Genomic DNA, 9998 nt, shown 5'->3' with positions numbered 1-9998 from the left:
CGCAAGATCATGGTGATGCATAGCAACGAGAGGGGAGAGTGTTGTCCACGTACCCTCGTAGACCGATAGCGGAAGCGGTTGATGTAGTCGTACATCTTCACGGCCCGACCGATCAAGCACCGAAACTACAGAACCTCCGAGTCCTTGCACACGTTCAGCTCGATGACTATCCCCAGACTCCGATCCAGCAAAGTGTAGGGGAAGAGTTCCGTCAGCACGACGGCGTGGTGATGATCTTGATGTTCTACCGTCGCAGGGCTTCGCCTAAGCACCGCTACAATATTATCGAGGATTATGGTGGAGGGGGGCACCGCACACGGCTAAGAGATCAATGATCAATTGTTGTGTCTCTGCGGTGCCCCCCTGCCCCCGTATATAAAGGAGCAAGGGGGAGGAGGTGCGGCCAGGCAAGGGGCGCGCCAGGAGGAGTCCTACTCCTACCGGGAGTAGGACTCCCCCCTTTTCCATGTTGGACTAGGACTTGGGGGGGAAGGAGAGAGAGAGGGGAAAGGAAAGGGGGGGGGGGCGCCGCCCCCCCTCCTTGTCCAATTCGGACTTGGGGGGGGGGGGAGGGGCGCGCAGCTGCCCCTTGGCCTCCTCTCCTCTTCTTCCACTAGGCCCATTAAGGCCCATTAGGTTACCAGGGGGTTCCGGTAACCTCCCTGTACTCCGGGAAAATGTCGATTTCACCCGGAATACTTCTGATGTCCAAACATAGGCTTCCAATATATCAATCTTCATGTCTCGACCATTTCGAGACTCCTCGTCATGTCCGTGATCACATCCAGGACTCCGAACAACCTTCGGTACATCAAAACATATAAACTCATAATGAAACTGTCATCGTAACGTTAGCGTGCGGACCCTACGGGTTCGAAAACAATGTAGACATGACCGAGACACGTCTCCGGTCAATAACCAATAGCGGAACCTGGATGCTCATATTGGCTCCCACATATTCTACGAAGATCTTTTATCGGTCAGACCGCATAACAACATACGTTGTTCCATTTGTCATCGGTATGTTACTTGCCCGAGATTCGATCGTCGGTATCTCAATACCTAGTTCAATCTCGTTACCGGCAAGTCTCTTTACTCGTTACGTAATACATCATCTCACAACTAACTCATTAGTTGCATTGCTTGCAAGGCTTAAGTGATGTGCATTACCGAGAGGGCCCAGAGATACCTCTCCGACAATCGGAGTGACAAATCCTAATCTCGAAATACGCCAACCCAACATGTACCTTTGGAGACACCTGTAGAGCTCCTTTATAATCACCCAGTTACGTTGTGACGTTTGGTAGCACACAAAGTGTTCCTCCGGTAAACGGGAGTTGCATAATCTCATAGTTATAGGAACATGTATAAGTCATGAAGAAAGCAACATACTAAACGATCGGGTGCTAAGCTAATGGGATGGGTCATGTCAATCACATCATTCTCCTAATGATGTGATTCCATTAATCAAATGACAACTCATGTCTATGGCTAGGAAACATAACCATCTTTGATCAACAAGCTAGTCAAGTAGAGGCATACTAGTGACACTCTGTTTGTTTATGTATTCACACAAGTATTATGTTTCCGGTTAATACAATTCTAGCATGAATAATAAAAATTTATCATGATATAAGGAAATAAATAATAACTTTATTATTGCCTCTAGGGCATATTTCCTTCATGTATGGCACTGTCCAATCGGGAATGACAACTAAAACCTCCATGACCAAGTCAACGACGGCTGGGATTTAAACTTCAGTCGAATCAGTGGCACTCTTAGGCTGTGGGGGCTCTTCAGTGAAAGGATCCTCTTGAACTGAAGGTGTGTGAATATGTTCCAAAAACACATTGCTGGGAATGGGCTCCCTCTTGGAACCTATCTTTGCCAAGTCATCGACTGCTTGATTTTTCAGTCGGGGTATATGGTGAAGCTCTAACCCCTCAAACTTCTTTTCCAATTTTCTCCTTGCATGTAGTCGTACGTCTTCACGATCCGACTGATCAAGTACCGAACGCACGGCACCTCCGAGTTCAGCACACGTTCAGCCCGATGATGTCCCTCGAACTCCGATCTAGCCGATTGTTGAGGGAGACTTTCGTCAGCATGACGGCGTGGTGACAATGATGATGTTCTACCAACGCAGGGCTTCGCCTAAGCACTGCTACAGTATTGTCGAGGTGTACTATGATGGAGGGGGGCACCGCACATGGCTAAAAGATCAAACGATTAATTGTTGTGTCTCTAGGGTGCCCCCCTACCCCCGTATATAAAGGAGCAAGGGGGGAGGTGCGGCCGGCCTAGAGGGGGCGCGCCAGGAAGAGTCCCACTCCTACCGGGAGTAGGACTCCCTCCCTTTTCCTTGTTGGACTAGGAGTGGAGGGGAAAGAGGAGGGAGAGAGGAAGGAAAGGGGGGACACCGCCCCTTCTCCTTGTCCTATTCGGACTAGGGGGAGGGGTGTGCGGCCCTGCCCTGGCCGCCTCTCCTCTTCTCCACAAGGCCCACTATGGCCCATTAAGCCCCCGGGGGGTTCTGGTAACCTTCCGGTACTCCAGTAAAATCCCGATTTCACCCGGAACACTTCCGATATCCGAACATAGGCTTCCGATATATCAATCTTCATGTCTCGACCATTTCGAGACTCCTCGTCATGTCCGTGATCACATCCGGGACTCCGAACAATCTTCGGTACATCAAAACATATAAACTCATAATAACTGTCATCGAAACGTTAAGCGTGCGGACCCTACGGGTTCGAGAACTATGTAGACATGACCGAGACACGTCTCCGGTCAATAACCAATAGCGGAACCTGGATGCTCATATTGGCTCCCACATATTCTACGAAGATCTTTATCAGTTAGACCGCTTAACAACATAAGTTGTTCCCTTTGTCATCGGTATGTTACTTGCCCGAGATTCGATCGTCGGTATCTCAATACCTAGTTCAATCTCGTTACTGGCAAGTCTCTTTACTTGTTCCGTAATACATCATCCCGCAACTAACTCATTAGTTGCAATGCTTGCAAGGCTTAAGTGATGTGCATTACCGAGAGGGCCCAGAGATACCTCTCCGACAATCAGAGTGACAAATCCTAATCTCGAAATATGCCAACCCAACAAGTACCTTCGGAGACACCTGTAGAGCACCTTTATAATCACCCAGTTACGTTGTGACGTTTGGTAGCACACAAAGTGTTCCTCCGGTAAACGGGAGTTGCCTAATCTCATAGTCATAGGAACATGTATAAGTCATGAAGAAAGCAATAGCAACATACTAAACGATCGAGTGCTAAGCTAATGGAATGGGTCAAGTCAATCACATCATTCTCCTAATGATGTGATCCCGTTAATCAAATGACAACCCATGTCAATGGTTAGGAAACTTAACCATCTTTGATCAACGAGCTAGTCAAGTAGAGGCATACTAGTGACACTCTGTTTGTCTATGTTATTCACACATGTATTATGTTTTCGGTTAATACAATTCTAGCATGAATAATAAACATTTATCATGATATAAGGAAATAAACAATAACTTTATTATTGCCTCTAAGGCATATTTCCTTCACAGAAGTGCTTCATATTCAGCTTCATTGTTGGAGGAGTCAAAATGAATCTAGAGAACATAACTTAGCTTGTCGCCTTGCGGAGATACCAGGACTACCCCAGCACCCGAACCTTTCAACATCTTGGACCCATCAAAGAACATAGTCCAATGTTCCGACTGAATCTGAGTCGGCAGCTATTGTTAAATCCACTCGACGAGAAAATCTGCTATTGCCTGAGATTTGATTGCATTCTTTGCCTCAAACTTGATGTCCAGTGGAAGGAGTTCAATCGCCCATTTAGCCACTTGACCAGTTGCATCTCTATTATTCAATATTTTTGACAATGGGGCGTCGCTGACGACTGTAATTGAATGATCTGAGAAGTAATGTGCAACCTTCTTCGTGGTCAAGTAAATCCCATAGACAAGCTTCTGATAATGCGGATATCTTTGCTTGGATGGGGTTAGAACTTCAGAAATATTGTATACTGGGCGCTGAACCTTGTATGCCTTGCCTTCTTCTTCCCGCTCGACATGAGTACTGTACTGACAACTTGTCCGGTGGCTGCGATATAAAGCAGTAAAGGCTCTCTGCTGATTGGGGCAGCAAGCACCGGCTGGGTGGATAGAAGGGTTTTGAGCTCTGCAAACGCCGCGTCAACTTCAGGAGTCCACTCGAACTTGTCAGATTTCTTCATCAGTTGGTAAAGAGGCAGTGCCTTTTCACCGAGACGAGAGATGAATTGACTCAAAGCGGCCAAACAACCGGTAAGCTTCTGAGTGTCGTGTACACACACATGCGTTTGATTCGGAGGATTGCACCAAGTTTCTCTGGGTTTGCATCGATCCCACGTTCGGAAACGAGGAAACCGAGTAACTTGCCACCAGGAACTCTGAATGTACACTTTGACAGATTAAGCTTGATATCATATCTCCTCAGATTGGCAAAGGTTTCAGCAAGGTCAGTCAGTAGGTCGAAACCTTTGCGTGACTTAACCACGATGTCATCCATGTATGCTTCCACATTCCGATTGATTTGAGTGAGCAGGCACTTCTGTATCATATGCATGAATGTGGCGCCAGCATTCTTGAGACCAAAGGGCATGGTAACATAGCAAAAGCACCCGAATGGGTGATAAAAGCTGTTTTTATCTCATCGGTTCCATACAGTTGGATCTGATGGTATCCGGAATATGCATCAACAAAAGACAACCGCTCACATCCCGCAGTCGAGTTGACTATCTGATCGATGCGAGGGTAAGGGAAGTGATCCTTCGGGCTGGCCCAATTGATGTGCTTGAAGTCAATACACATGCGGAGTGAATCGTCTTTCTTCGGGCATCTACGTACTCCGCTTCGCATGTAGAATTAGCTACCACGCATTGCTTGGAAATGTACCAGCTTACCGCTCCCCCATTTAGGATATATATGTATCCAGTTTGACACTTGCAGTCATCCGGATAAGTGCAAAGCTTGCATCGACGTAACCCTCTATGACGAGCTCTTGACCACCTCCATAAACGAGAAACATATTCTTAGTCATTTTCAGGTACTTAAGGATATTCTTGACCGCTATACTATGTTCCACTCCTGGATCACTTTGAAACCTTCGGGCCATACTTATGGCAAGGCTGACATCTGGTCTTGTGCATAGCATCGCATACATGATAGATCCTATGGCTTAAGCATAGGGCATGACACTCATCTTTTCTCTATCCTCTGTAACATCTATATCTTCTATTTCAGCGGGTGCTATATTATTCATAATTTCTTGGTATAAGGTAAAGGGAATAGCACTCGGGCTAGCACCTAAGTCACGTAAACCGACAACAGGCATGCCAACAAACAGGTCTATGTTTATCTATTTCATCGGGTTTGGAAATTCTAGCAACTTCATCACAGAAGTAAATAACATGCCCATCAATATTTTCTACCAGGAGATCTTTAACCATAGCAACACTCGGTTCCATTAGATTTCCAGTGTGCCATTTGACGCTTATTTCGCCGTGCATCTTGACAATCCCTAAGTGGATGGAGTTATTGTAGCTAAATCCATAGTGGAGGTTCTAAGAACGTGGTATTGAATGTCAAACCCAAAAGAAGCTTAAGTTAGGATTCATATTCTCTTGAGTTCTATCTACCAATGATACAACACTAGGCACACTACGTTTCTTTGCCTAGACCTTTCTAGTAAAAGATAGTTTGCAAGTTCCAAAGAAAGCAAGCGTGAAGTAACAATGCTAGGTGCTGCAAAATTGAACCTAGGTAAGGCGTGGACGTGGTATGTGGGGGCACCCTGTGCGCTCCTCTTCAACCCATGGGCTCTTCTCGTGTAAAAATATCCTTGTCTGAAGAGTCTGAAATCACTGCAAAACAGTAACTGGACTGTGGCACTTGATTAATATGTTAGTCCAATAGAAATATTCTAAAATTATGCCAAAACTATATATAAATGATGCAAATATATCACATTAAGATGTGCTGCAATTTATTTTAAGTTGTAATGAGGTTGTACTTCAGTTCGTTGAGATTCAGACACTCGTGACTGCAACTCATGGCGAGAGTGAAGGGGGGTTGTCTGCCAATTGCATGTCCACATTTTTTAATTGTTCAATATTTTTTTCATTTTTCATTTTAGAAATCATTTTTTAACAAAAATATGTGAATTTTTTAAACTTGTCGCAGTCCCTAATACGATTTTTTAAAGTCATTTTTTTGTTTACTAATTTTCTTATTTTTTACAGTGTCCACATTGTACTTTTTTAATATTTGAGATACTTTGTACTTTTTTTGCGAAAGAGATACTTTCTACTTTGGGGATCATATCGCAACACAAAATATTCCCTGGGCACATTTTTCCGTTCACCTTTTTAGTAGTCATTTTTATAATAGGTCTGATTTTATAATAGGTTTGATCATAACGCAAAAAAATAGGGCAGCGATCTGTGCCGGCGCACCGGCCCAATCGTTGGGCCGGTCAAGGTCCAGCCGTCCGATCCGCGAGCTCGAGCCGTCAAATCTGTTCCTCGAGCCCCCTTCCCCCGCGTTGACTTCTTCTTCCTCTTCTTCTTCACCGCGCCCTCACCCCAGCCGCTCCTGCCGCCGGCGACTAGCCCCCTCACCTGGACCTCCCCCCACCCTAGTCCCACGCTGCTGGATGCGCTCTCCGTCCCCGTCGCCGCCGGTCGCCGTCCCCGTCCCTGTCGCAGCATCTGTACTCGCCCCCCGGTCCAGCAGAAAGCCCATCGCCCCCTCGTAGCAAAAAATGGCGCCGTCTTGAAGCACACCGGCACCCCTTATCGTTGCAGCACCTAGCAGCCGCCATCGTCGCTGCACTTTCGTGTCGCCAACGCAACTCTCAACGTCGCCGCTCGCTGCCATTGGCGAGTCAGGTTGAAGCTTTTTATCTCATCGGTTGAAGCTTTTCTCTATGCCTGTTGAAGCTTTTCTCGCGGATTGAAGCTTTCCACCGTGCCAATTGAAGCTTTTTTCACCTGAGCTTGAAGCTTATTTCACAAAGGGTTGCAGCTTTTTACTCTGCGGTTGCAACAAAAACACAGAGAGACGCCATGGTCGTAGTCGAGGAGGATTTTTTTAATCTCTGTTTGAAGCTTTTTCATCTGCGGGTTGAAGCTTTTTGTCAAAACAGTTATAACTTTTCCTGTATTTCGTTGTCTGGTTGAAGCTTTTTTATCTACTAGATGTAGCTTTTTGTGTCCATGGTTGTAGCACGGGAAAACGCCGTTTGCAACTCTCCCAGTATCGCGGTTGCAGCTCCTCCCCGTGGCCATGGTTGTAGCACGGGCACCTCGGTCCTCCCCGCGTTTGGCCTGTCGCCGGTTGCAGCAAAAAGGGAAGATAGGAGGAGGAAAGGGAAGAGAGGGAGAAGGAAGAAGGGTAGCTGCTGGTGCCGTGAGGGGACGGCAGCTCGGGAGAATGCCGGCGAGGCGAGATCTGCAAGGTGGGAAGAGAGAGAAGACGAGCAGTTGGAGAGAAAGCTGGAAGGGGATAAGGCCGTGTGATTGGGACCCACCACCCCCATGTGTCGCGATTTGACTTGATGCACCAATGTCAAGTTAGAACTTAAACTCTGGTGAGCTGGGGATACCACTGTTCTCCCAACCATCCAATCTCAGATTGGTTTGCGACGAATGAGAACCTGTGGAAGGAAAATAGATCGGGCTTATTCGTATGCTATTGTTAGAGACTTTAACGAAGTCTCAGTCGACTGAGCCTTAGAAAAAGAAGAAAAAAACTCATTCTTGAATTTGTGGCATGGTCTTGAAGTATATTGCCAGTATCATTTTTATAGTACAAATAATCGATTTCGTCAAGTACATATTTTTGTGAAGACTTCTTGGTCAGACTCTGGACTTGAGTGAGGCGGGAACCAACCAATGTTTTAAATAGCAGGCTATATCAAATAGCGGTAGACCTTAAAATCAGCTATAACGGGCTATAGGGGGATGTTTTGTACATGAAACCATTTAGCGGCACCGTGCTGAAAAGGGTATAGCAAGACTATAGCGGGGCTATAGTCGGCTCTTTAAAACTATGGAACCAACGCAGCATCCGTTGACGCCCGCCCACCCACCCACCCAGCGCGACGGTCATCTCACGACCGGATCCACCAACTTAATTACGATCGTACACTGCAGGCAATACGGCAACACACGCTACATGTCCGGCACGAAGCTGCGGTAACATCATGCCGCCGCCGGCGCTGCCCAGCTTTGCTCTCCTCCGCGTCACCACCTCCATTGCCATGCTGCTGGTTCAGCAAGCTCGTCTGCTCCCAGTGGCCGTGGCGCGGACCAAACTGACCGCGGGAGACACCCTGACGGTGCCGGACAACATCACCAGCCTATCCGGCAGCTTCGCCTTCGGCTTCCGTGCCCACGACTCCGACCCGACCCAGTTCCTCCTCGCCACGTGGTTCCGGTTCGGTTCCATGCCGCCGCAGGCATAGTCCGTGGTGTGGTACGCGAAAGAGTCCGCCATGGGCACCACGCCTAATGCCACGGCACGGTCCGTCCTCAGCATCCCTGCCGACGGCCAGCTCAAGCTCACCGACGGCAGCATAGAGCTGTGGAGGGCCCCGACCCCCAGCATGAAGCGTGGGTCCGTCCTCGTGCTAACAGACTCCGGCAACGTTCAGCTCCTCGGGGACGGCGACAACGTGCTCTGGGAGAGCTTTGGGTTCCCGACGGATACCCTCCTTCCGGGCCAATCTTTGGAGGGGTTTCTCTTCTCCAAGCGCGCGGACACGGAGTTCACCACGGGTCGGTTCAGCTTGGCAGCCCAGAGCGACGGTAACGTCGTCCTCTGCATCGACCTCTTCACCGGTGACATATTGCAAAACGCCTACTGGGCCACAGCCACCAACGGCCCCTACGGCAACACGACCATCACCTTCAACGAGTATGGCCACCTAAGCTACACTCTCTATGACGGCAGCATCAACAACTTGATTTCGACTCTCGCCACTGGCAGGAACTATTTCCGTTTCGCCAAGATGGACCCCGACGGCATCGTCCGTGCCTACGCCCGACCTAAACATGGCGGCGGTGGCGGCCAGAACACGACTTGGACCGTGTCGGGCACGCTCCCTGGTGGTGGGGGCTGCGAGTTGAAGACGACCAGGATGCAAGGCATGTGCGGCCCTGGGTCGTTCTGCGTCACTAGTAGAAAACCGGCCTTTTGTCTTGGTTCATATGGGCCTTTAGTCCCGGTTCCTGAACCGGAACTAAAGGGTCGTTACTAATACCCTCGCCGTTTAGTCCCGGTTCAAACCAGAACCGGGACAGATGGGCTTTCACGTGGCCTGTGCGCCGAGCCCAGACAGGAGGGCCTTTGGTTCCGGTTGGTGGCACCAACCGGGACCAATAGACCTCCACGCGTCAGCATTTCTGTGGCTGAGGTTTTTGGTTTTTTTTTGAAAGGGGGGTTTGGGGGGTTAATTTAGGTATTTCATATATTGTGTTAGATAGCTAATTAATAGAGAGAAGTGTCCTCTCTTATGTCCGTGCTTGGTCGACGCTACGTACTATACATACGTATAGAGAGGACTAGGCACGCTAACTAGCTAGTAAGCAAACGAAGGAAATAGAAGATCGTCATGAACATATATGCATACAGAGAGAAGTGATATCGACCACCTCTCCTTCTCCAAGAGATTGGTCGAACAACAAGTTCTCGTATATCTATCGTCCGACACTACCGGCTACATATATACAATAATTATCTCTTACAAATATAATCTCCTACATTATGGACGCATGGTCCACATAGTATTCTCCGTCTTCAGCGATCACGTGGTCAAGAAAGAATGCCGCCAATTCCTCTTGAATTGCTCGCATGCGATCTGATTCTAGGAGTTCATCCCGCTGCCGAAACATCTAATTTGAAGAAGGGGGTCAATACATATATATATGAATTAATGAAAC

At 48.0% G+C, this 9998-nt stretch overlaps 1 pseudogene; it reads left to right on the top strand.

Annotated features, from left to right (window-relative positions):
• The first annotated feature begins 8260 nt into the window (after positions 1 to 8260).
• LOC125518152 (G-type lectin S-receptor-like serine/threonine-protein kinase LECRK3) lies at positions 8261 to 9316 on the top strand (annotated as a pseudogene).
• Positions 9317 to 9998: the final 682 nt, after the last annotated feature.

Source organism: Triticum urartu, chromosome 7A, assembly GCF_056163025.1.
Source record: "Triticum urartu cultivar PI428250 chromosome 7A, HENAU_Tu73, whole genome shotgun sequence".
Lineage (NCBI taxonomy): Eukaryota > Viridiplantae > Streptophyta > Magnoliopsida > Poales > Poaceae > Triticum > Triticum urartu.
This window is presented reverse-complemented; position numbering and strand designations above follow the sequence as displayed.